The sequence below is a fragment of the Ceratotherium simum genome, chromosome 35, assembly GCF_057802395.1.
Source record: "Ceratotherium simum simum isolate JZ-2026a chromosome 35, ASM5780239v1, whole genome shotgun sequence".
Lineage (NCBI taxonomy): Eukaryota > Metazoa > Chordata > Mammalia > Perissodactyla > Rhinocerotidae > Ceratotherium > Ceratotherium simum.
This window is the reverse complement of record NC_141934.1, coordinates 30,023,303-30,046,721: the sequence shown is the minus strand read 5'-3', so window position 1 is coordinate 30,046,721 and position 23,419 is coordinate 30,023,303. Positions and strand designations below refer to the sequence as shown.

Below are 23,419 nucleotides of genomic sequence, written 5' to 3'. Positions count from 1 at the left end.
GCTCCACAATGAAAAGCAACAGGGATGAGCCACGGCAACTCCTCTCATGACAGCAGGCCCTCCTCTGTTTCAAAGAAACAGTACGAGGGGTTGAGAATAAGCGGTATCTCCCAGATAAGTTCCAGACATGGCCCTGGTGGTTGTGGTCTGAGAGTGGACGTGGGTCCATCATTCTAATCCACGTGGAGCCTTGTTGCCATTTTATCCACTTTTAAAACAGGTGAAATTTTTAGACAAAAAGATTAGGATCTGGGACAATTTGGTTAACACTTTTGTATCTGTCAGGACTTTCAGTTCAAAGGGACAGAAGACAATTTAAATTAGTGTAAGCAAGCAAAGGGAAGCTATTGGCCCAAGTAAATGGAAAGGAAAATATTAGCTTCGGCTCAGCTTGATTTGGTGCTCAAACTATGTCATGAGGATCCTGCCTCTCCCTCTGCCTCTCTTGGCTCTATGTCCATTTTCTTGGCTCTGTTCTCAGATGGGTTATTCTCTCACGACAGCAAACCGCGCTGTCCCTCCAGCCTCTTGTCCTCAACCTTCCCAGGGCAGTGGGCAAGTCTCATTTCTCACTCTCCGGGGACGCACCTGGGTCACGTGCCCCTCGGCAGCCAATCACTGTATCCATCGTGGGTTACTCTGATTGGCCAGGCCTGGGGCACGTCCCAGTGCTGAACCAATCACTGTGGCTGCGGTGGGTGGGGAGGGCGGAGCGGACAGCCCTGGTGACACGTGTTGGCCCCGGGAGGCGCGGACTCGTGGTCAAGTGCACGACCGAGGAGGGGGAGGGGCAGGCTCTCCAGAGAGAGACGGGGAGGGGTGGCGGGGCGGCGCCCCCGCGCTCCCGGGCGCCTCGTGACCGGCCCCTTCTCCGTCCTCGCTCCCGCAGGTGAGAGCGGAGCATGCGCGCCTTCGCCACGCGCTCGCCGTCGTGAGCAGGGAACGCGATCTGGCCGTGCAGGAGAAGCACCAGCTCCAAGCCAAGCTGGAGAACCTAGAACAGGTCCTGAAGGTAGGCTGGGCTCCCGCGTCTGCTTTCCCTAGGGTCAGCGCCGAAGGAGCGGCTGCACGGCCCCGGGGAGACAGTGGTTGCAACTCTTCTGGAAGCCGGCATCGGAATTCAGGGCTCTGGGGGCTGTTTTTGCCCCTTTTTATTCTATAAAAAGTGGTAAGTAACAAAATCCGAATGTTTCTAGAAGCGATCCCGTAAAACCAATTATGCATTTCCATTTCTTAGGATGTTAAACACAGCTGAGCGAGAGGCGGGAGGCAGCGCTCCTGAATGGAAATGAGGCTGTCTTAGGTTGAGGACCAGAGGTGTCTACATTGGTTTGTCAAACTTCATGAATTTTAAGCGCCTCCTCAGATGTTTAATGACCTTATTATAAAGAGAATAGCTAAGTCAGAAAATTGTTTTACCAGGGTACAGGTAATTGGATCTTCCTCATGCATTTCTGATGAGCCGGGATCTCCTTCAATATTTCATGGGTGGGCTGATTTGCTATTGATCTCGCTGAGTTAAGCTGATTGAATTCTTTGCCCTTTTTTTTTTTGAGTGTTAAATTTTTATTGGATTGTCATTGTGGGAAAATTTTTTAAAACATAAAGAATAAAATAATAATCACCTCCAGTCCTACAATCTGGTACCTACATGACTTTAATCGTTTGTATTTCCCAAGCTCGGAACATGGTGCGGTGCTGCCCACCGGCCCGCCTTCATCAGAAGTGATTTTTAACTCCATCTCTAACATTTGGGGCACTGCTGGAGCTCGGGGCAGGGGGGAGCAGATGGGGGTTGGCAGGACTGGGGGAGGCGGGCAGTGGGGAGTGACCACTAAGGGGGATGGGGTTTCTTGCGGGGGTGATGAAAATGTTCTGTAATCAAATAGTGTGATGATCACTCAACCTTGCGAATATACTAAAACCACTGAATTGTATACTTCAAGAGGGTGTGCTTTATGGTGTGTGAATTATATCTCAATTTAAAAGTAAGGTGCCATGTTCTCTCACTACTGGCCCTGAATGTGAACCGAGCTCGGGCTGTAGTTCTCACCTCCACACCTCCGTGTGTCCCACCTGCCGGCCGTGGGTCAGGCCAGTCTTTCCCCCCACCCGGAGTGGGTGAAGTTCTGACCGGCTTTGTGGGGCACGCAGCCCTTCCCGTCTGACCTCGGGTTTGAACCTCAGCACTCAGGCCTTGCACATGGTGGACACCCCAGGCTTACGTCCAGGTTCTGTCCATCGCGCCCTGCACACAACCCTCGCCTGGCTGCCTGCCCGCCGGGGGGTGCACACACCAGGGTGTCATGTCCCGTTAGGGGGACAGGCCAGGAGGAGGCCTGTGCAGGACCTGGGGTGAGCTCAGGGAATTTGGTTCAGGGAACTCCAGGGTCTGGGTAGCTGGCTGTGGTCCAGGAGGGGAGAGCAGGGGACCTGAATGGGCACGTCCCCTTGGCCCTATGGGATGGGGACTCAGCTGCCAGAAGGAAGTCAGCTGGGCGGGCAGCCTGTCCACTGACAACAGTTGGTGGACACGGTCATCTGGAGAGCAGCAAGAACGGGAGAGATTAGTGGTTGTGAGGCCCCGTGGGAACAGTGACAGGGTGATGGGGCCAGGGTTCCGGCAACTGCCTCCCCTTGGTCAGCTGGCCCACGCTGTTTTGGCCTGTTCATCACGTGGCAGCCAGAGCAGTACTGTTCATGGAAATCATATCCCAACGTCATCCCCAAACCCTCCCCGTGACCCCCAGCTCCTTCACCCGAAGCCTGAAGCCCTTCCCTGGCCTCAGTCCTGTGCGTGCGGCCGCCCTCCCCGGGCTCCTGTCCATGGCTCCCCAGCCGCTCACTCCCACCGCTCTGTCTGTTCCTGCTCTGGTCTCCGTGCCTGGAGCAAAGCCAGGCCCTTGATACCTACGCCAGAAAATTCTTCTTCTCTGTCCAGTGTCAATGAGTGCGTGAACGGCGGGGCTCGGAGACCAGCGTGAAGGCCCTGCAGGAGGCTGCACTGCAGGACTTGCCAGGCCCAGGCCCACTGGGGGGCCCTGTTGGAAGCAAACAAGCTCTTTCTCAAGGATTTTGCTCTGTGGAGAAAGGGAGAGAAGGAAGAAATGGAGATGAAAAGAGCCTGTCCTTTTCAAGGGGTGATTCTGCTGCAGGTGAAGGAAAGTGCATGTCTTGCAAATTTGCAAAACCCTCTGTGATCTGGCCGTTTCCCACACCTGGCGCTGAGAGAGCCTTTGTGACTGAGAGAAGGCGGGAGAGGTGGGGAGGTGACGGTCCCCTGCGGGCGTGAAGGAATCCCTGTGCTTTTGGACAGAACCTGCTAAGCTTGGTGGCTCTCAGAGAGTCCCCTCCAGCGGGGTGAGCGCCTGTGTTAAAAGCATCGCCTCGACTGGTACCGGCTGAAAAGCACGGCCGCTCTCGTGCTGTTCTGCTGGTATTTTTGTCGTCGTAATAAAGAGCTATTCACAGTTCGTCTTGTTTCCCCTGAGCAGCAAAGCCCATCAGTGCTGATGGAGGGGGGAGGCGGTGAGCTGGGCTGAGATGCAGCTGACTTGATTTAGAGAGTCGTGGAGGCCCAGCCCTGCCCTTTCTGCAAACTTGAGTAGAATGATGACCTTGCATTTCCGGAAGTGGCCTGGACTCGCCCACAGCCCGCCGAATGTGGTGTTTTGGTCTCCTGCTGTCGGCGATTTGAACTGAATTGAAACCCACGCCAGATCAGTCAACCGACTTACTGAGAGCCAGAGAGGACTCCACCAGGCTCGAGGCCAGCCGGGGAGGACATGAGGCGGTGCGGATCCCATCTCAACGTACCTGGAGCCGAGCCTGGCCCGACAGCCCTGCTCCCAACCCCGAACCTCCATCTGGGAGGAGTGGAGATGCTGAGTGCCAGTGTGGGGGAGAGCCCAGTGACTGGCTCCCAGAACCACGCCCATCATGGGTTTTTACTGAATTGCAAATGGAATCTATTTTTTCCTTCAAAATATAAAAGCTTTTAGTGAAACCCATATTGAAATTGGTGCCGTTTTCTAAGACAATCCAGCTAGAACAGTACTGAAACTGACCAGAGCCGCCGCAGGGACCAGACCAGAGATGTTTAACCTGATCTGAATCCCTCCTGATTCTTATATTTCTAAAAATAATAATTGATGGATTCATTATCTGTGTGTGTGTTTTTATCATGCTTCTTTCCAAGGATATGGTCAAATTACCAGAATCGTCACATATAATAACATGCTCAAATGACATGAATGGAGGGACAAAATTCAGGTAAAGAGAAAGGAGGACTCCAACAAGCCAGCTTGGAGGACAGACATCCTTACTCTCAGCTTCTGATTCGGCCTGAGTTTCCCAGCAGCCCCGACATAAAAGGAAAAGTGAGCAGTTACATAATTCTCACTCCTAAGAGGAGGGAGCCTAGTGTTTCCCCTGGAAAGCAAAACGTGGAATGCTGAACTTGATTATACTTGGAAATTTGTGTTAGAGGATGCAGAGTAACATAGTGGAAAACACCTCCAGGACCATCTTCACAGCACTGGAGGGCGATTTTCCTACGTGCCCTTCTTTAGGGTTATCTCTGGGGAAGAAGGGCAGCAGGCCAGTGGCTTGCAAGGAAAACTGGGGAGACTCGCTGAGGCCGGGTCGCCCACATGTGGGGAGGACCCGGGAAGAGTCCTTTTCAATGAGAACCGGAGAACAGGAAAAGTCGTATTCCTGACACATTCCCGGTCTGTGGAATTTAAAACGCCAGGAACGGAAGAGTGTCAGAGACTGAGCAAAGTGAGACGGGATGAGGGGGCTCGACAGACTGTCCCCCTTGTTTTGGTGGGCGTTGCCTCACGCCAGCATCCGTATTGAGGGAGAGGGGTGTACCCGTGTGTCTCGACAGGGGTCTCCACAGTCAAAGGTACAGGGGTGTCCCTGGCCTGTGACGATTCGTTCATTCCTTCGTTCATTCCTTCGTTCATTCCCAAGTGTAGATGGAGCACTGACTGTACCAGGCCCTGTTCCAGGCACCAGGGATGTTGCAGGTAGCAAAACAGACCTGGACATCCTACTAGGAGAGAGTCAATGGAGAAGAAGCCTACTGTGTCTGGAATATGGTGCCAGGCGCTGATAAGGGCTTTGAAGAAAAACAAATTAGAGTGAAGGAGTAGGAAGGGACGTGGGGACCCTTCAGGTGAGGAGTGGGGAGGCCTCTCCGACATATCAGTGGAGCAGAGGGAGTGCTTCTGAATGGAGGGGGGGAGGGGCCCGGTCAGCATACAGGGGAGGAGGACCCAGGCAGAGGGAGCTGAGACGGGTGGATGCTTGGGGTGTTCGAGGACCAGCGAGGTGGCTGGTGAGCAGGGGAGGGGGAAGGGGGGTGGCAAAGGTGAAAACTGAAACCTAGATTGGGGCTAGCTGGGGCAGGGTCTCATAGGCCAAGCGGAATTCCAAGACTTCTGGAGTGTGTTCCAGCGCCATCAGATATTGCATCAGTTACCTGTTGTCACGATACTGCTGTGTGACAAGCAGTGCCTTACAACAGTAACCCTCGTATTGCTTGCAAGTCTGTGGGTTGGCTAAGAGGCGCTTGTCATCTTGGCTGGACTTGGCTGGATATGTCTCTAGTCTGGGGCTCAGGCAGTCGGCTAGCTCTGGGCTGATGTAGGATGGTTCTGCAGGGTGACTGGCTTTGGTCCTTGCTGCTTCATGCTCCAGCAGGCTGTCTGAGACCTCCAATCATGGCACGACAGGCCATGAAGGGAGCAGACGCACGTGAGACCTCGTGAGGACGAGGCTAGCCTGGCGCAAGTCCCTTCCATCGCTTCCCATCGGCCAGAGCGAGTCTCAGGCCAGCCCAGTTCCGAGAGAGAGAGAACCAGACTCTGTCTCTAGCTTGCAGGAGCTGTGAAGTCACCTCACCCAGCAAGTGGGTGCAGGAGGGATGGAGAATTGTGGCATAACGTGTCATCAGTTTACCACAGATGCCGCTGAATGGTGGAGAGGCGACGAATTGCATCTGCTTTTCGTGTGTAAAGGGTCACTCCTGTGGCTACACAGAAAAAACCACGAGAAACAGGAATGGAGGCAAGGAGATGGGTTAGGAGCGATGCTCTAGATATGAGATGACGGCAGCTTCAGCCAAGGTGGGAAGAGGCGAGAGAGTGAGGGGTGTCAGGTTCTGGGTATATTTTCAAGGTGGAATCTACAGGATTTGCTGATGGGTGGGACGTGGGGTCTGACACACAGGGAGGAGCCAGATGACGCCAAGGGTTGGGAGGTAACTTTTTGGGTGAGAAATGATGTCATTTGCTGGGATGCAGAACATTAGGGGTGGGAAAATGGGGTCCAGGAGTCACCTTGTGTTGGAGATGGAGTGCACTGTGACCACAGGATCCTTGGTGTAGAAGAGCCCTTGGTCCTTACTCTGGGAGCCGCCCTGCTAACCATCAAGAAGGTGGCTTCCTTCAACCATCAGATGAGGCATAAGGCAGGAGGAATCCATGTGGGTTGAAGTGTGATGCTCAGATGGCGATCACTGTGTCTTGTCGCTTGAACATCTGGGGGTCACTGTCGACTACATTGTGTTACTTCGTACCTGACCCCGTCTTCAAAGTCCTTAGAGTGATTGGGGGCAGAGGGGACACGACGCTCAGTAAATTAAGGACGCTCACTTTGTGTTAACGGGTGTAATTACAGCTCTGGAGCTGTGCCAACGTGCACTCAGCGCATGAGCTGGTAATTGGTCTGCTGGTTGAGTTCCTATGCTGGCTTTTGTGTTTCCAGATATCGCTGATGTGGCTCTTGTCTCAGTGCTGATAGTTCAGTTTAGCAAAGACGATGCATGACTGTTCTCTGACGGTCTGTAGTCGGTCATGAGGCCGCCAACAAACGGTTCTCTTCGGAGGCCTTTTTCATTGCATCGGGGTCTGCCGAGTACCTTTGCACTTGAACAGCCGGGAAAGGACCATCTATCCTGATTGTAAGAGGAAACAGGCTCCCAGAGGCCTCGGATGCTGGCTTCCTGCAGACCCTTCAAGGCCCATGGTAACTGCCCCGCTGAAAAACCAGATCAAACCCACACCTAAGGCACACTCATTCATTCAACAAACATTTATGGAGACCTGATACGTGTCAAACACTTTCTAGGTGCTGGAGAAAGTAGCCTGAACTGGTGCCCGTATTCTGGCAGAGAGCCAATGCCCAAATTCATGTGTCAGGTCATGTGCCGAGGGCAGGGAGACAGAGCGTGGTCAAGATGGATGCTCTTTCTGTCCAGTGGTCGGGGCGGGCCTCACCAACAGTGTCACATCTCCACAGAGACCAGGGTGGAGGGAGGGAGCTGTGCAGAAATCTGGGGAAAGAATGTTCCGGCAGAGGGAACAGCAAGTCCAAAGGCCTGAGACAGGCGTGGGTGCCTGACATATTTGAGGACAGTGGGGAGGCCAGAGCTGCAGAAACAGAATGAATATGGGGATAGAAGCCCAGAAGATGAGGTCAGGGAGACACAGAGGCACGAGGTCACTTAAAGTCTTAGAGGCCAAGTCTCCTCCTCGCTCTCAGCCACCCTGGCCTCCTTTCTGTTCTTCTCATGGGTGTGCTCCATCCACCCCAGGGCCTTTGCACCTGCTGTGTCTGCTGTCTGGATGGCTTTGTCTTGGTCACCCTCCAGGAGACTATGAGCACAATGTGGACAGGTTAGGTATTTTTTTTTTCTCATCAGTGTATCCCCAGTGCCCAGCCTGGCGTGAAGAAACCATATAAGAAATGTGTGTGGGCTGAATGAATGAGGGACAGACACAGTATATTCTCATCTTCCAAGTGAAACCAGTCACTTCTAAGCTGCCTGCTTACAATGGCCAAGAGTGTGAGGCCTCAGCTCACAGGGCTTCTGGATGCCCTTCCGAAGACGACTGTCCCCTAGAGCCCACCCTCCCTGCAGCACCACAGCCACCTTGATAAGACAACAGTCGGATCTTGTCCCTGTGCTGCTCACACCCCCTAGCTGCTTCTTATTGTGCAGAGATTAAATTCTAACCTTTACCACAGGGCCCTGCACTCTCTGGCCTCCCTAACCCTTCACCCCTGATTCCTGCCATGACCCCTCTCCACTCTGTGCTCAGCTGCACTGGCCCTCTCTATCTTTCTGGAACATACTGCACTTGGTTCCACCCCAGGGCCTTTGCACTTGCTGTGTTTTCCACCTGGAATGCTGTTTCCCTCAGCACATTTCTGTCTCCTGGTTAGTTAGGTCCCGGTTCCTGTGATGCCTTTCCTGACCATCTTATCTAAAGGGGCCACCACCCCGCCAGTCGCTATCACATCACCCTGTTCCGTTTCCTTCAAAGAAAACTGATCTTGCTTGTTTTAATTGTTTACTTGTGTACTGTTTGTTTCCCCTACCAAAATGTAACATCCTTGAGAGAGACTGTGTCTATTTTAGTGCCCAGGACAAAAGCTGGCATATGGTAGGGACTGAGTAGTGCTGATTGATTGATTAAGTCAGTAAATGAGTGAATGCATCCATGAATGAGTGAGTGAATGAGTGAGTGAATGAATGAGTGAGCAAGAGATTGCGTGACTGTCGACCTGGCCTGTCACTGCAGACGCTTTCTGCCGTGACGGAGAAGAATCGAGCGGTTGAAGGCCTGCGGTCAGGGATGCTGGTCTAGCGGGATTGTTCCTCGGGGGCTCACAGGTGCTTCTGCAAAAACGCAGCCGCAAGTCAAGGGCAGCTTCTTTCCGGCACAGACAGAGCCTCCAGGAGGACACACGGGCTCATGATTTCCAGCGCCTTCCGGGCCCGGGCTGGTGACCGCCAGACGAAGATGTCCCCGCACCGAGCTCCGAGCCTCCAAGCCCGACAGCCCTGTTCAGGTCTCGGCACAAGTGTCTAAATTTGTGATAAAGTGGAGTAAACCAAAGGATTTTTTTCTCCAGCTTCTCAGACTCAAATCCTCTGCAAAAAAAGCCCGAAGTGTTTTTCACGTGAGTTTCCTGTTCCCGACATTCAGGGCATTCTAGATCCTTGCGTTTACCGGCTTCAGGGAAAAGTGGACGCCACTCGTGCCGCTCCGGTTACCACGAACGCCCGGGGCGCCTCCGGCCTCGCTCTGCTGTGTCTCTTGCTCAGGACCCGTATGACTGTTCTGTCTGTCAGGCGGAACGGAGACATCTGTCTGCTTTAGGACAGGATTAGGGTCCTGGCAGGGGAGAGGGGTGCCTCCAAGAGTTCAACTTAAGGAAGCTCAATTCAGAGACGTTTGCAGAGACGGGCGCTGGAGGAGCCGGCGGGGGCGGCGCAGCAGGGAGACCAGCGGCCGCGGCAGCCGTCCACGACCGCCTGAGTGCTGCTCCTGGGGCCCGGGGGGAGCCGCAGCCGTGGAGGAGAGGCTGCTGGGCAGCGGTGGTGGGGCGAGCGGGCCCCCAGATTCCTGTCCGCGCAGAACCCGTGCGTGTGACCTTGCTTGCACATAGGGTCTTTGCAGGTGGAATCAAGCTAGACGAGGTCCTGCTGGATTATGGTGTGCCCTAATCGGTGACTGGGGTCCTCGTAGGAGAAAGCAGAGGAGGATTGGGACAGCGACATAGACGCGAGGGACGAAGCCCACGTGATGCTGGAGGCGGAGACCGGAGTTCCGCGGCCACAGGCCGGGGATTGCCGGCCACCACTGGAGGCTGGCAGAGGCGGGAAGGAGCCTCCCCCCGGGGCCTTCGGAGGGAGCGCGGCCTTGCCACACCTTGACTTCAGATTTCCGGCCTCCTCAACTGTGAGGGATGAACATCCACGGTTTTAAGCCCTCCAGGGAGTGGTGCTGTGTCACGGCAGCCCCGCAGCCACTGCCACAGTGTGGCACGCGGGAGGAAGGAGGTGGTAAATGCCCCACCTCTCGTTTCTCCTGCCTCCAATGTCTGTGCCGCGGTGGCCTGCTGAGCAGGGAGCCTGATCCAGGGTCCCATCCTCACCGAACGTGAGCACAGCCATCATGTGCTCAGAGTGGGTGACATCGCTTGTCACTTCTTGGCGGCCCACGGCTGGAGAGACCGAGCGAGGCTAGGCTCTGACTCAGAGGGGGAGTCACGTGACGGGAGGGCATTACCTCCCGGGGGTCTCTGCCTGGTCCTCATAGCTGCGGGGGGCAGGACACAGGGTAGGGGCAGGGGGACAGGCACGTGGTCTTTCCTAGAGCACCACCTGTGGGGGCTTCTCCAGGACTCCAAGGCGCTGGGGAGAGGAGCCTGTCACCTGCGCTCCCTCCCCCGCTGTGTTTCTCGGCAGGGGCTCCGCTGGCCTTGAGGTGGGACACTCCCCTCCTGCACGCTGGTGGTCGTGCAGCGTTCTCTAAACCACGTGGCGTGTCAGTTGCTGTGGTGTCCGCCAGCGCCCGGGGGTGTGTTCAGGGCCCCCCTCACTGTGGCATTTGTTTTTTTTTTTTATAATTTTATTTATTTATTTTCCCCCAAATCCCCAGTAGATAGTTGTATGTCATAGCTGCACTTCATTCTAGTTGCTGTATGTGGGACGCGGCCTCAGCATGGCCGGAGAAGCAGTGCGTCGGTGCGCGCCCGGGATCCGAACCCAGGCAGCCAGCAGCGGAGCGCACGCACCCAACCACCAAGCCACGGGGCCGGCCCACACTGTGGCATTTGTGTGTATTAGAGCCACTGCTGTGATACATATTCATCACGTTACTTCCTGCAAATACGTTATCTTCAAAAAGTTGTTGAGAAAGCTACTGCTTTTGGAGAATGAGCCAAAGGGAAATAACTACCCCCTGGCCCCGCCATCCCAAACTCCACACCCGTCTCTGCTGAGTTCCTGGGGAGCGTCACTTGCCGGGGTGGTGTTCCCTCCCACCCCACTGACCACTGCGAAGCCCCCAACCCTTTACATGTTAGCACATCTCCAGGAAGACTGTGGAGTGAGGCAAGGTGCAACTTGTTCTTATTTCATGTTTAAAATCTTGACTTAATTAGGACCATCCCGTTACTTTAAACATTCCCCAGTATCGCCCGTCGGCCTGCAGGCAGGCAGTGCCGGGAGCAGATGCACGAGTGGGCCTCTGTCCGTCTCCCTCTGGGTCTCTGACCCGAACAGCGCTAGCGTGAACGCTAGACATTTGACCCAGGCGCATAAAAGCATTTTTGATTGAGTAAACTTAACATGTTATGTTTTATGCTTCAAAGAAAAAGGAAAAAGTATTCAGGACCAGGTTTTGTTCTCATAATTAGCAGATTAGTCCACTTGAATATAGGTAATCTGAGGCTTATTTTGTGTTAATGAACAACTGATTATCTGGGATTAATAAGTAACTCTCGCAGTGACAATTAATCTTCCTTTATCTCCAGCTCCTCTCCTCGGCCCCTCCATTGCCTGGTCTCTGCACATAGTTTTGTCCCCACACCTGCGAGCCCGAGCCTGCCAGCCGGCCTGTTCAGGCTTAATCAGTGTTTCTTGCTCATTTTCTTGTTCTGATGCTCCAACTCCAGGGTCTCTGGAACCTGAGAATAGCGTTCAGGGCTCCATTTCTAGCCAGACGCCTGCTGGGCCTGATCCAGCGGCTGACAGCATTATCCAGACGCTCAGATACCAGCAGGAAATGGGAAGTTTAGGCTCTGGAAGCTTCGCTGTCCATTTCCATCTCCGTGGGGGTAGATTTTGGCCGGAGGCACTGACAGTTCGTTGGCTGCTCCTGTGGGACACACACGTCTGGTTCTTCACCCAGCGAGCGGATGGGACCCGCTCTCCTGAGACTCTGACCGCCACCCCCACCGTGGAGGCGACAATTTTCTCCGGGTTCCCTGCTCTCTGCAGGGAGCCCCAACCAGCCCATCAGGTCGAGCTGCTGGCATATAAGGTGTTCAACCACACAAATCATCAGGAAGACGCAGATTAAAGCACAGTGAGCTGCGCTTCCCTCCGTCAGATTCAGAAACGCCCAGGAGCGACTGTGCCCAGGGAGCAGGGGCGTGGGGAGCAGGGGCGCTCACACAGGGCTGGCCCACCGTAAATTGTGACAGCCTTTCCGGGTTCTGGAACTGTCCATTTGTATTTAACATGTGTGTACCCTCTCCCTACAGTCCCACGTCTGGGAGTCCACCTAAAGTCATAAAGCCCCCACTATGTGGCCCGGGATACTTATCCTAGTGTCATCTGTGCTGGCGGAAACAACCGCCATGGTCACCAGAGTGGAATGGCCAGACTGCGGATCACTGTGCAGTGAGTAAAAACTGCCAGGTCCGTATCTAGTGACCCAAATGTGTAGTCTGCTGAGGGCTTCAACGTGTCGTTTTGGGAGACACAACTGATCCCATAGTAGGGGGATGGCCTCGCTTGCTCCCCATCTGCCCCTTCCCTCCCTCACCTCTTACCAGCCTCCCCCCTGCTGCAGACACAGTGGACATGCGCCAGGCTGGCTCCTGCCTCAGAACTCTGCCTGACCGGCTCCTCGTCTCCGTGTGGGTCTCAGCTGAGTGTCACCTCCCTGACCAGCGTGAGTAGGGTCTCTATTCCTCCCTCCCCCCGCACACCATCCTGCCTCGTCATCACCTTCTCCCGTCTCTGACATCCTTAGTCACTTGCTAGATCACTTGTTTGTTTTCTGCACGCCCCTCCCCAGTAGAATGTAAGCTTCACGAGGACAGAGACAGTCTTTGACTTATTGTCATTCTGTTCTAAGCTTCACGCATCTGGCACAGAGTAAGTCTTCTGTCATTATTTTTGGATAAATGAAAGCATGTGTCCAGGAGGTAAACTCCATTTCAGCACAAACCCACGGTCCCTGAATAAGAAACCCAGTCTGGTTCTGTTTCCTTGGTCCACGGTCCACCCACCCAGCAGCTCGTCCTGGGACACCCAATTCGTGACAAGTCCTCTCGATCTCAGAGAAGTAATGCAAGTATCCCCAGGCCAGTCTGCATCTCCTTGCCTCCACTTCCACTGCGTGAGACCACACGGCCACTCTCTGTCACCCTGCTTACATCAGAAGCTTCCAACTGGTCTTCCTCCTCCCATCTTTTCTACACACAAACACAAATCCAGTGTTTATACCCCACTCCAGATCCTCGCACAGCTGCCCATCGCTCTGAGCATGAGGACAGCATTCCTTCACGGCCCTGGTGGTCTGGTCCCTGCCAGCCCCCTTGCCTTCCCTTCCAACGTTCTCCATCTTGCTCTCCCCACTCCAGTCACACCAGCCTTCCTTCACCCTCACTCACTTTGATCCCTTCTGCCACAGGATCTTTACACATACCGTTCCCTCTGTATAGAATGCCTTGCCTTTCCCTCTTCTCCTACCCAACTCCTACTGATATTCAAAACTCCTCTCATCTGTCACGTCCTCAGGGAAGCTAATGTCCCTAGGACTCATCTGTTAGTGACTGAAGACTCAGCATTGAGCACTTCTCCTTCATGGCACTTGTCACAACTTGGCACTCTTATGTGCTTATTTCATGAATGCTTGTCTTTTCCACCAGAACGTAAGTCCCACACAAGCAGAGGCCACTTCTGTTTTTTTGTCCGTATTGCGTCTCTAGCACCTGTCACATAGTTGATGCTCACTGAAATTTGGGTGGATGAGAGACAGACGTGGTAAATAGCTGGGAAAATATAATGGACTATTTCCTCCTCTTAGATTCTTTAGAATATGTATGATGATCCAGAGAAAAATGATCACACTGTCGGATGGGGTTTTCAACATGTGTAGATGTAATAACACACAGGGCAACCACGACATAAAGAGGGAAAGTAAAGACACCGAGATGCTGGTACTGTTTCTGCGTTCCACCTGGAGTGGCAAATTTTAGTTCTGAATAGATTATTGAAATTTAAATATGTATATTGAGATCCCTGGAGCAACCACCAAAAGTTATATAAAAATAGTCAAACTCTCAGTAGATACATAAAATGGAATATAGTCATGCATCACTTAATGATGAGGCTATGTTCTGAGAAATGTGTCGTTAGGCGATTTTGTCATCGTGCGAACATCACAGAGTGCACTTACACAAACCTAGATGGTGTAGCCTACTACACGCGTAGTCTGTATGGTACTAATCTTACGGGACCACCGTCCTATATACCGTCCATCCTTGACCGAAACGTCGTTATGTGACGTATGACTGTACTCAGAAACATTCAAATCACCCAAAAGAAGGCAGGAGAGGAGAAATAGGGTGAAAAGGACAGGAAACAAACAGAAACCAAATGATAAAATGACAGACCTAGACCACAACTGATCAATAATTATGTAGAATGTAATTCTGCACAGGTCACTTTGAATCTAATATTTCATCGGTCCTCGTGATAACCTTGGGAAGGCAGAGTTCTTTTCCTCCATTCGGAAAATGAAGAAACAGACTCAGAGAGGTGCGTAACTCGCCCCGGAGCACACAGCTGGCAAGGGGCGGAAATGGCATTTGAAGACAGGTCCGGCTGGCTGCGCCCCCTCTGTCTGGCTGGCCTTAGTCCCCAAGCCAGATGGTTGGGGGCCACTGGACTTGATGAAAATTGTGCTTCAGAAAGTGGTCTTAATAAGCATTCAAGATGAAAATGCCAGCGTACCCATCAAGCGGATGAGAAAGAGAGAGGCTTGCCCAGTGGATTAAGGACGAATCAGGAATCAAGAAGCCTCCAAGATTTTGTGAAAGGGGCTTCTACCTTCCTAGCTTTTTCCAGTGTGAGAATCTAAGATACTGTGGCTAAAATGTGTTCCAGCTTCCAGAATTCCCATGGCTCCGTTTCAAGCTAATTCTTTGTGAATGGATCTGACTTCTGTAGAGGGGACAGGAAGTCACACGACGTGGAGAACAAACAGCTTTAAACGCCTCCCTTTCTTGCTTTGAAGACAGGAGCTCAGCGAGTGCTCGTGTTCTCTTCACCACGTGTCATGCAGAAGGAAGTCATGTGCACAGAAATGCTTCATTATTTCTACCGTGCATGACAGATCCCGCGAATGTGACATGAAAAGCGTGGCTGGTAACTGCTATTCAGGGAAATTACATTTCCCTAATTTCTTCGCCCAGGCAGGGCAGGATCCACACAAATCCCGCTTTGATCTGTCGTCAAGGAGATGATTCAATTTGCTCCGCGTTCGCTCGCTCGCTGCATGTCACAGCCCAGCTTTCCTGGGGAAGCGGCGTCTTGACACGTGTAGGCTACTCACGCGCCTGTGTTGATGTCGACGTCGACTATAAATATCACCACTTTAAAAATAAATCCTGCCACAGGCAGAGCACTTTAGACAGGCGCTTCTTGCTGTGGTGCATAATCCTCAGGACTTCTCAGATGTGAAGCGTGCCCACGGGACGTGGCATGTGCCCTTGGGATCGGGAAGATGTTCATAAAGGGGGTGGAAGCCAAATATCAGGAATTTGGTGGGAGTGTGTCTTGGGGTGACAGCCAGGGTTTTCAGACTCTCTGTGAGAACCCAGGGGCCCCTCGAGCTCCCAGGGACAGCCAGAATCGTGATGGTCTGTGGGAATTACGAGAATGACAATGCAAATTGCCTCCCAGGAGAAATGCCATTGCCCTTTGCGCTGGCCACGTGGCCGAGGGCAGTGTGTTCAGTGGCCTGAGAACTGCAGAGGGACTGGGAGTGACTTCAGGGCACTGCAGGAAAGGTTCTTACGTTGATTCTCTTTCAGAAAGTCTGCTGAATATCAGTGCATCACACAAATATGGGTGGGGTCCCCTAGGAAGTCTCCCATAGAGCAGAGGGATGACAGCATGGAGAGAATGTGAGCACAGATCAGGGAGCTGGGCTCCCTGGGTTCAAATCCGGGCCTGATCATTTACCAGCTGGGGAACCTTGGGCAAGTTACTTAACCTCTCTGGGCCTCAGTTTCCTTCTCTGTAAATGGGAATAAAAATATTACCTGCCTCAAGGGTTGTTGTGAAGATCCAATGGGTTACATGTGTTAAATACTTAGCACAACAGTACTTCTAGAACTTGGTAAACGTTATGTGCACTTAGATGAGGATGAGGATGTTGAGGTCTGGGGCTGGTGACCTTGGGCAGGGCTCTCTGGGAAAACCAGCCATCTGCTTACAGGAGTGAGAAAGACGGAGTTTGTTCTCTAGTTGTACAAGCTACAATAAATACCACTGAGGGCTTAATTGCCGTGGCCCCACACGCGGGTTCGGGAGATGCCGTGTCGGCTTGTGATTTCCCACCTCCCTCCCCTCGCCCACCTGAAGCCTGAGCACACTCCCTGTCTCTTTCCCGGTGTGGCTGAGTTCCAGTGTGGGTTTCACTGTGGCCCGTGTTTAAATCCAGCCCAGAGGTTCACTGACTCCCCTCAGTGGGCTCTGTCGCTGGACTCCTGGGCGGGTCTCAGCCTTCACACACGCAGGTGCCTGTGGGTGAGGTCGTGTCCTTGAATAAGGACATTTGCTGCTGGCGACTGTGATCTCAGGACTTGGTTTCTGGTCCTCGAAGAGAGGTGGTGGCTGGCACCTAGCAAGCCCACCCTGGCCCCTCTAACGTCACAACTCTCCAGTAAACCAAGCACACTGACACCCCACCCGCCCACCCCCGGCTCCCTGCACCACAGCGGATACTCCTTCTGCTGCTGAGAAGCTGTCGTTGTGCTTCCGGAAAGCTCTCCGGCTGTTTCTTGCCTAAACAGGGAATTGAAATAGCCCCCAAAGCTGTCATGATCCACTAGCTGTCTCTTTATTTTGAGAGACAAGACTCAAAAGTCATGAAAGTTCAGTGCATAATTTGAGACATTATAGAATTAAGTTTTGTGGCAGTCATAAATGCTATTTGAAAATATTTTAGTTAGGACCATTTCGAATAAAGTTCACATAAACCTATGTCAAATAGTTTTAAGGAAAAGAAGAGAAATCATTGGTTTATAAAGTGGGAAATCTGAGAGATAGGTTGGGCTTCAGGCAAAGCTGAATCAAGGTGTTCAGATGATGTCATCAAGAACAGTCTCTCTTCATCTTTTATTTATGCTTTCCTTTTTTTTTTTTAATTTTTTTTATTTGTTTGTTTTTTCCCCCAAAGCCCCAGTAGATAGTTGTATGTCGTAGCTGCACATCCTTCTAGTTGCTATATGTGGGATGCAGCCTCAGTGTGGCCGGAGAAGCGGTGCGTTGGTGCGCGCCCGGGATCCGAACCCGGGCCGCCAGCAGCGGAGCACACGCACTTAACCGCTAAGCCACGGGGCTGGCCCCTATTTATACTTTCTTCTGTGTTGGTCCAGTTCACAGGCAGGCTCTCACCAAGTCAGGGCACAGGTGGTACCCAACTTCTCCTGCCTTGCATTCTACCAGTCTAACACCCATAGAAGAGAACACCCCCTTTCTTCTCAATATTTCTGGCAAATGCCTCAGAATTGTGTCCCATTATTCTAGCTCTGGATTTGTGTAGCCAGAGGAGCGCAGATCACATGTGAACCCTGGAGGCAGGGGTTGGGGTTACTCCCCCCGAGACACAGGGCTGAGAGTAGGGAAAGGTGATGTCCTTGGGAGAATTCAAGATGCTGCTATCGTCCGTGCAGGTGATACCTGCCGGGCAGATGAGGTTAGCTGACGTCCACTGTAGAGATGGACATCAGTAGGATGAGAGTGATTCGGAAGACTGGAGAAAGTGAAGTCTGGGTTGGGCCTGGGGCACAGGGGGATTTGTGAACGTGTAGGAGGACACTGGACCATTAGGGCAGAGTGAACATCTTAATCGAAGTCAGGGAGGCAGAAATGACCTTGAAATGTTCCTGGGACACGACAGCTGGCCTGGCATGGGCACTAAGCGGCCTGCCACGGGGCTGATGGGTAAGCCTGCACGGTGGGAGAAGTGGGGAAGGCTAAGGTTATGAAAGTCGTTCATTCATCCATTGGGTGTCTTCACAGTAACTGTGAAGAGAAGGTGAGTAACGGGATGGAAAGATGTGTTTGCTTCCGTTTTACATCATTCCTAAAGTTTATTCAGCAGATGGGTACATGTCAGAAATCAAATGGAAAGGAGTTCGTGTCCTGACCCATCTCTAGTCATTTCTTGGCTCGCTGGGCCTTCAGCCTTTGGTGTTTTGGCAAGAAGGTTGCCTACACAGAAGGCTGGGCCTGGGCCCAGGGAGCATCTCCTTGAACCTCTTCCATCCACTCTGCGTCAACCACTCGCTGAGATTACATGTCCGCGTCTCACCATCAGGGCCAGGAGACATCACAGGCTCATGACAGTAGCGATCAGTCCAAATCAACTGACAACTGAGAATGAAAGGAATAACTTTCCTAGTTGAGAAGAAGCGTCAAAACCTTTTTTCTTTTTTGTAGGAAATTTTCAAGAAAACTCATTAAGGGATATTAAAACAAACCAGCTAAAGTGTGGATAAAGTAAAACAAGCCATGCTCAGACTGTACATTTTCCTGGACAGATTCATTTCTACTTTGCACATTGTCAGCTAGGTTCAGATTTCAGTGGGTTTTCATTTTTTTCTACCATTTGTCACAGTCAATCTATGATCCAGTTTTGATTCTAACTGTAAAAACTCAAGTGAAAGAAATATAACATTTTTCTCCCATAGTTACTTAATTTTCTTCCAAGACACTCATTTGAGACTGCTAGAAATGTAAGGTCAGGGTGGGGTCGGCTTCCTCCTTTTCTGTCATTCTCTCAGCCAGACTTTGGTAGAAAGGCAGGAACCAGGATAGGTATTTCAGATGGAGGGACTTTAATGTGGGGGACTGGTTACACAGCGATGGGAGAGCTGAGACGTCGAATGCGCACAGCAGGACGCTGACACCAACTCTCAGGCTGAAGAGACAGTGGGCGTGACGATGTTCCCCAGAGCCAGACGCTGAGCCATGGGTGAGGGCTGCCCAGTGTGACCTAGAGCCACCTCCGGAGACAACACAGGAGGCAGAGAGAGGGAAAAATACCTGGCTTCTCTCCTCCTCCTGCCCTCTGGTGCCTCCTATTGGCTAATCACGTGGAAACAGGAGCAAGGCAGCCTGGGAGTTGTAGTTCTCCATGATATGGGACAGAGTGGGGAGACACAGATCTGAGGGCGATAGGACAGTTGACTGGTGCATAAGGTTAAACCTAAGTTGGGTGGGGGGCACATAACACCAAGGTGTCAGGGATTCCATCTTGCCCCGGCCCAAGCATTCCTATGCTGAGATTCCCACCATTCTGTCCAGTTCTCATTATTTACATGTAGCCTTTAAAAATACAAAAGCCACAGTCTACTAGTTCTTTCCATCATTTCGGAGACAAGGTTCAAAGTTACATGACATTATTGTAAAATATAAGGCTAAAGGATTTACTAGTTTCCTTGCATGAGTTCGTGTGAACTCTTGGTTATCCCAGTATGCTGCAGAAATCTCTGCCAGGCTGTTCAAAGCTCCGTTTTCTAGACTCACCTGTTAGCCCTAAGTTTTCTATGGCCTCACCTCTCTGGAACTTTCTAGAAAGCAGAGCCAAGAACCCTTCTCTCCAGAATCCAGCAGTGTCTGTACACGCGTGAGTTCTCAGTTTGTCTGTCGACCTCTGATGAAGCAATATTTTTCTGCAGATGAGGAGGGAAGCTCCAGTGTCAGGCAGTTCCCATAAAGAGCTCGTTGGTGTGTTGTCTTCTCAATTCACCTAAGGCCGTGGGGTCTGTGCACCAAAGCCCAGGAGAGTCCTTTGTTTCTGCCCTTCCCCTGTTCATCCCTCCCTGAGGCAGTGAGCGCAGAACAGACTAGCCATCTGGGTGGGCCGTGGGGAGGAATGGAGGAGAAATAGAGGGTCGTGACACAGGAAACATTTGTTAATATCTCACAAATATTAACCTAGCAACACCGTGATTCTCTATGGGTGTTTCAACATAGACATATACACTGGTTATATTTGGATAATTAATGCTGTACAGAATGAATCAGTAGTGTGTCCTATGCCAGAACATATGAGTAGATTTAGTATGAGTCTTGTCTATTCCTCTGTTTTGGCTGGTTCAGAGATCTCACTGATATTCATCTCACAGCCCCCAGCCCATCCACCGTCTGAGTTATCTTTTCTCTCACCATCCACTTAACTCCACAAATTTCAGCCTTCAAAGCTGATCTCTCTCCTATTTTTGGATTAAGCTTTTTTTCCCACCATCCACTTTACTCTCCCCTTATCAACCTTCAAAACCCATCGCCTGGAGGATGTTGGATAAATTTATGACACTAACTCTACCAGCATGGTTTTCCTCCAGCAGAATTCGTTTATGTGTCTGGTTCACAGTTTTGACTCTAGGTTTGGTTAAAATGTGGGATCCCTGGTAGTGAGAATTCTCTCTCTTCTAATCTCCCCAAATATAAAACAGGCACAGAGCAGATCTTCCATCCATCCTCATTGGCTCAGTTCCATTTGGCAAAGTTGAATTAGGCTTCTATTGCCCATGGAGTATGCACATGGAGCAGGGGCGGGGGCGGGGAAGGCATTTATGGTCTATCTGGAAATGTGAGAATTACATAAAATTAATCAGAACAGTACAAAGCTGACCACAGTCTATACGTAGAATAATGATAATAACACATATATAATAATAATATGCATATATTATATGCAGAATAATGATAGAGACAGTAAGTGATGGAGAGGCAAGGTGGGTGTGGGCTGGAGCTGTGGGAAGATGTTCTGGACGAGTGGCTTCATTGCACCGCCATCAATTCCATCGCACTATATGCCAGAGACAGTTCTAGGCCCTGGGGTGTTCTCAGCAGATGGAGACGAGTTCCTAATCTCACGGGTCTCACAGATAAGGGGTGAGGCAGGAAGACACAGAATAAACATGTAAGTAAACGAGATAATCCCTGGCAGGGATAAATGCTGGGAAGAGCTGGCCATGTGAAGATACAGGGACAAGACTTTCAGGCCGTGGGAAAGGCATGTGCTAAGATGTGGAGGTGGGGGTGGTCTTGGCTTGACTTGGAGCTGAGCAGAGGCCAGCGTGTAACAAATAGTGAAGAGGGGAGAGGTGAGCGATCAGCCAGAGAAGTGGCCCCATCTCGGAGGAACCTGTCAACTCTGGCAACAAGTTTGGATTTTTTTCTGAGCGCAATCAGCAGCCATTGAGTGCTTGAAACAGAAGACAGTGTATTAGTGAGGATTCTCCAAAGAAACAGAACCAACAGGATATATAGAGAGATGTGCATGTAAGGGGAGATTTACTATAGGAATTGGCTAACGCGGTCACGGAGGCCAAGAAGTCCCGCAGTCTGCCATCCGCAAGCTGGAGACCCAGGAGAGCCGGTTGTGTAATTCAGTCCAAGTTCAAAGGCCTGAGAATAGGGGGGCTGATGGTGTAAGTCCCGGTCTGAGTCTGAGCCTGAGAACCAGGAGCGCCGGTGTCCAAGGGCAGGAGACGATGGACGTCTCAGCTCAAGTAGAGAGAGTGAACTCACCCTTCCTCCACGTTTTTGTTCTATGTGGGTCCTCACCACATTGGATGAGGCCCACCCACACCGGGGAGGGCCATCTGTTTACCGTTTACCAATTCAAATGCTAGTCTCCTCCCGAAACACCCTCACAGACGCACCAGAGACTGTTTTCCCAGCTCTCTGGGCTTCCCTCAAGCCCAGGCAGGTCGACACATAACATTCACCATCACAGGTGGCCGAGGGGTGATTTCTGTTTTGGAGAGAGCACCCTGGCTGCTCTGGCGGCCCTGTCTGGGGACAGCCAGGACTCTCGGGCTAAGACCAACTCTAGGTCTGGTTGTGGTCCAGCAGGGAGGCTGGCCTGGGGCTGGTGGCAGTGGGTATGGAGACAGAGGCTGATCCAGGAAAGGATTTTCTAATGATTTGGACGTTGAGGAGGAGGGAAAGGGGGCTCCAGAATGATTCCCCGCCTTTTGGCTGGAGGAACCGAGTGGCTGACGGTGCCGTTGCTGAGACGGGGCAGCTGGGGAAGGAAGCGGTTTGAGAAAGAAAATCAAGAACTCTATTTTGAACAGGCTATATTTGAGATTCCTCCTGTCCGTGCACGTGGAGATGATGAGTAGGCAGTTGGATGTGAGCATAGAGACGAAGATTTCACTTGGAAGCGTGAGTTTATAAATGGCAGTTAAAACCGTGTTGCAGGATCAGATCAACTAAAGAGAGATTATAAATAGAGCAGCCACCACGCCAGTGTTTAGAGATCATGGTGGCAGGGGGGCAGCGGAGGAAGAAGGAGGAAAACCAGGGAAGTGTGGGGTCCCGGGCCAGGAGTGGAGGGCGTTTCACGAAGGAGTGGCCCACGTGTCCAGTGCTGAGAGATTGAGTCACTGGGGCAGAGAAGTGAGCGCTGGCTTGGACAACAGGGAGCTTCTAGGTTATCTTGGCAGGAGGCTGCCAGCTGAGTGGTAGGAGGGAAGACAGAGTGAAAAAACTGGAAGCGTGAGTGGTCACAAGGAGACAGCGACTAGAGACAACCTTTAAGCGGTTTTGTTGAGAAAGGAAGCAGATAAATGGGCCGTGGCTGGAGGGGAACGTGGCTTTGAAGGGACAGGTGAGATCTGAGCTCCCGGCTCATCCTGTGCTCCCAGCCGGGCGGCCGTAATTACCCACAAACACGGCTTCCCTCGAGGGGTGTATACTTCTACACATCGATGCTCTTCTGACAACTACTTCACGTTGACTTGGTTCATTAGCCTCAGAAGTTTAAAAGCTATTTCCATCCCAGGTCTTTCCATCCGTCTAACCTACCAGCCCTCGTCTCCCTGTCGCCTCTAAGCGCCCACAAAGGTGTCCGTCGCTCTTTATCCTCCAGTGACCCCGAAGCCCACAGCAGCACGGCTGGAGCGATTTCCAGATTCAGTTAATGTAGCTAATGAATCCTTGTAAGGAAAATGGTTTCCTCCTTCCACTAACAACTTCCTTCCCAAAGCTAAATAAAGATTACGCAGGCTGCATCTGGCAGTGCCCACTTCCAAAATAAACACAGGCATAAGAATCAGCTGGAACAGTAGTGTGATTAAACAGCTGCACGATCGTTCATCCAAACCAGGTTGGCTGCTTGGAACCTGAGGTGCTGATCTGCCCCTGGGAGCGTTTCAATGGCTGTTGGTAAGTGGCCTCACGCCAGGAAAGGGTCAGTGGTGAGGTCTCTGCCGGCTTTGAGGTTTGACACTCTTGGGACGGCTTCCCAGCTCTGCCGCACGTGTGCTGTGTGGCCTTGAGCAAGTTTCTCAGCTTCCCTGAGACTGTTGCCTGTTGTAAAACAGTTACCACCGCACCCAGCTCTCGGCGTTAGACGCGATGGTGTGGGGACCGGAGAGTGCCTGGTACACAGCACGCGCTTAACAAATGGTAGCGCATCTTCTTTTTTTTGTGAGGAAGATTAGCCCTGGGCTAACATCCGTGCCCATCTTCCTCTGCTTTATATGGGACGCCGCCACAGCATGGCTTGATGAGCAGTGAGTACGTCTGCACCCGGGATCTGAACCTGTGAACCCCGGGCCGCCGAAGCGGAGC

The 23,419-nt window shown here is 51.9% G+C and overlaps 1 protein-coding gene across 1 annotated transcript in view; it reads left to right on the top strand.

Moving 5' to 3' along the window:
* The window catches only part of RIMBP2 (RIMS binding protein 2), a 114,888-nt gene that overhangs the window by 8,377 nt on the left and 83,092 nt on the right, over positions 1-23,419 (top strand). The window contains exon 2 of the mRNA XM_087423465.1: positions 890-1,012. The gene's annotated coding sequence lies outside the window, so the exon portion shown is untranslated. The remainder of the gene's footprint in view (positions 1-889; positions 1,013-23,419) is intronic.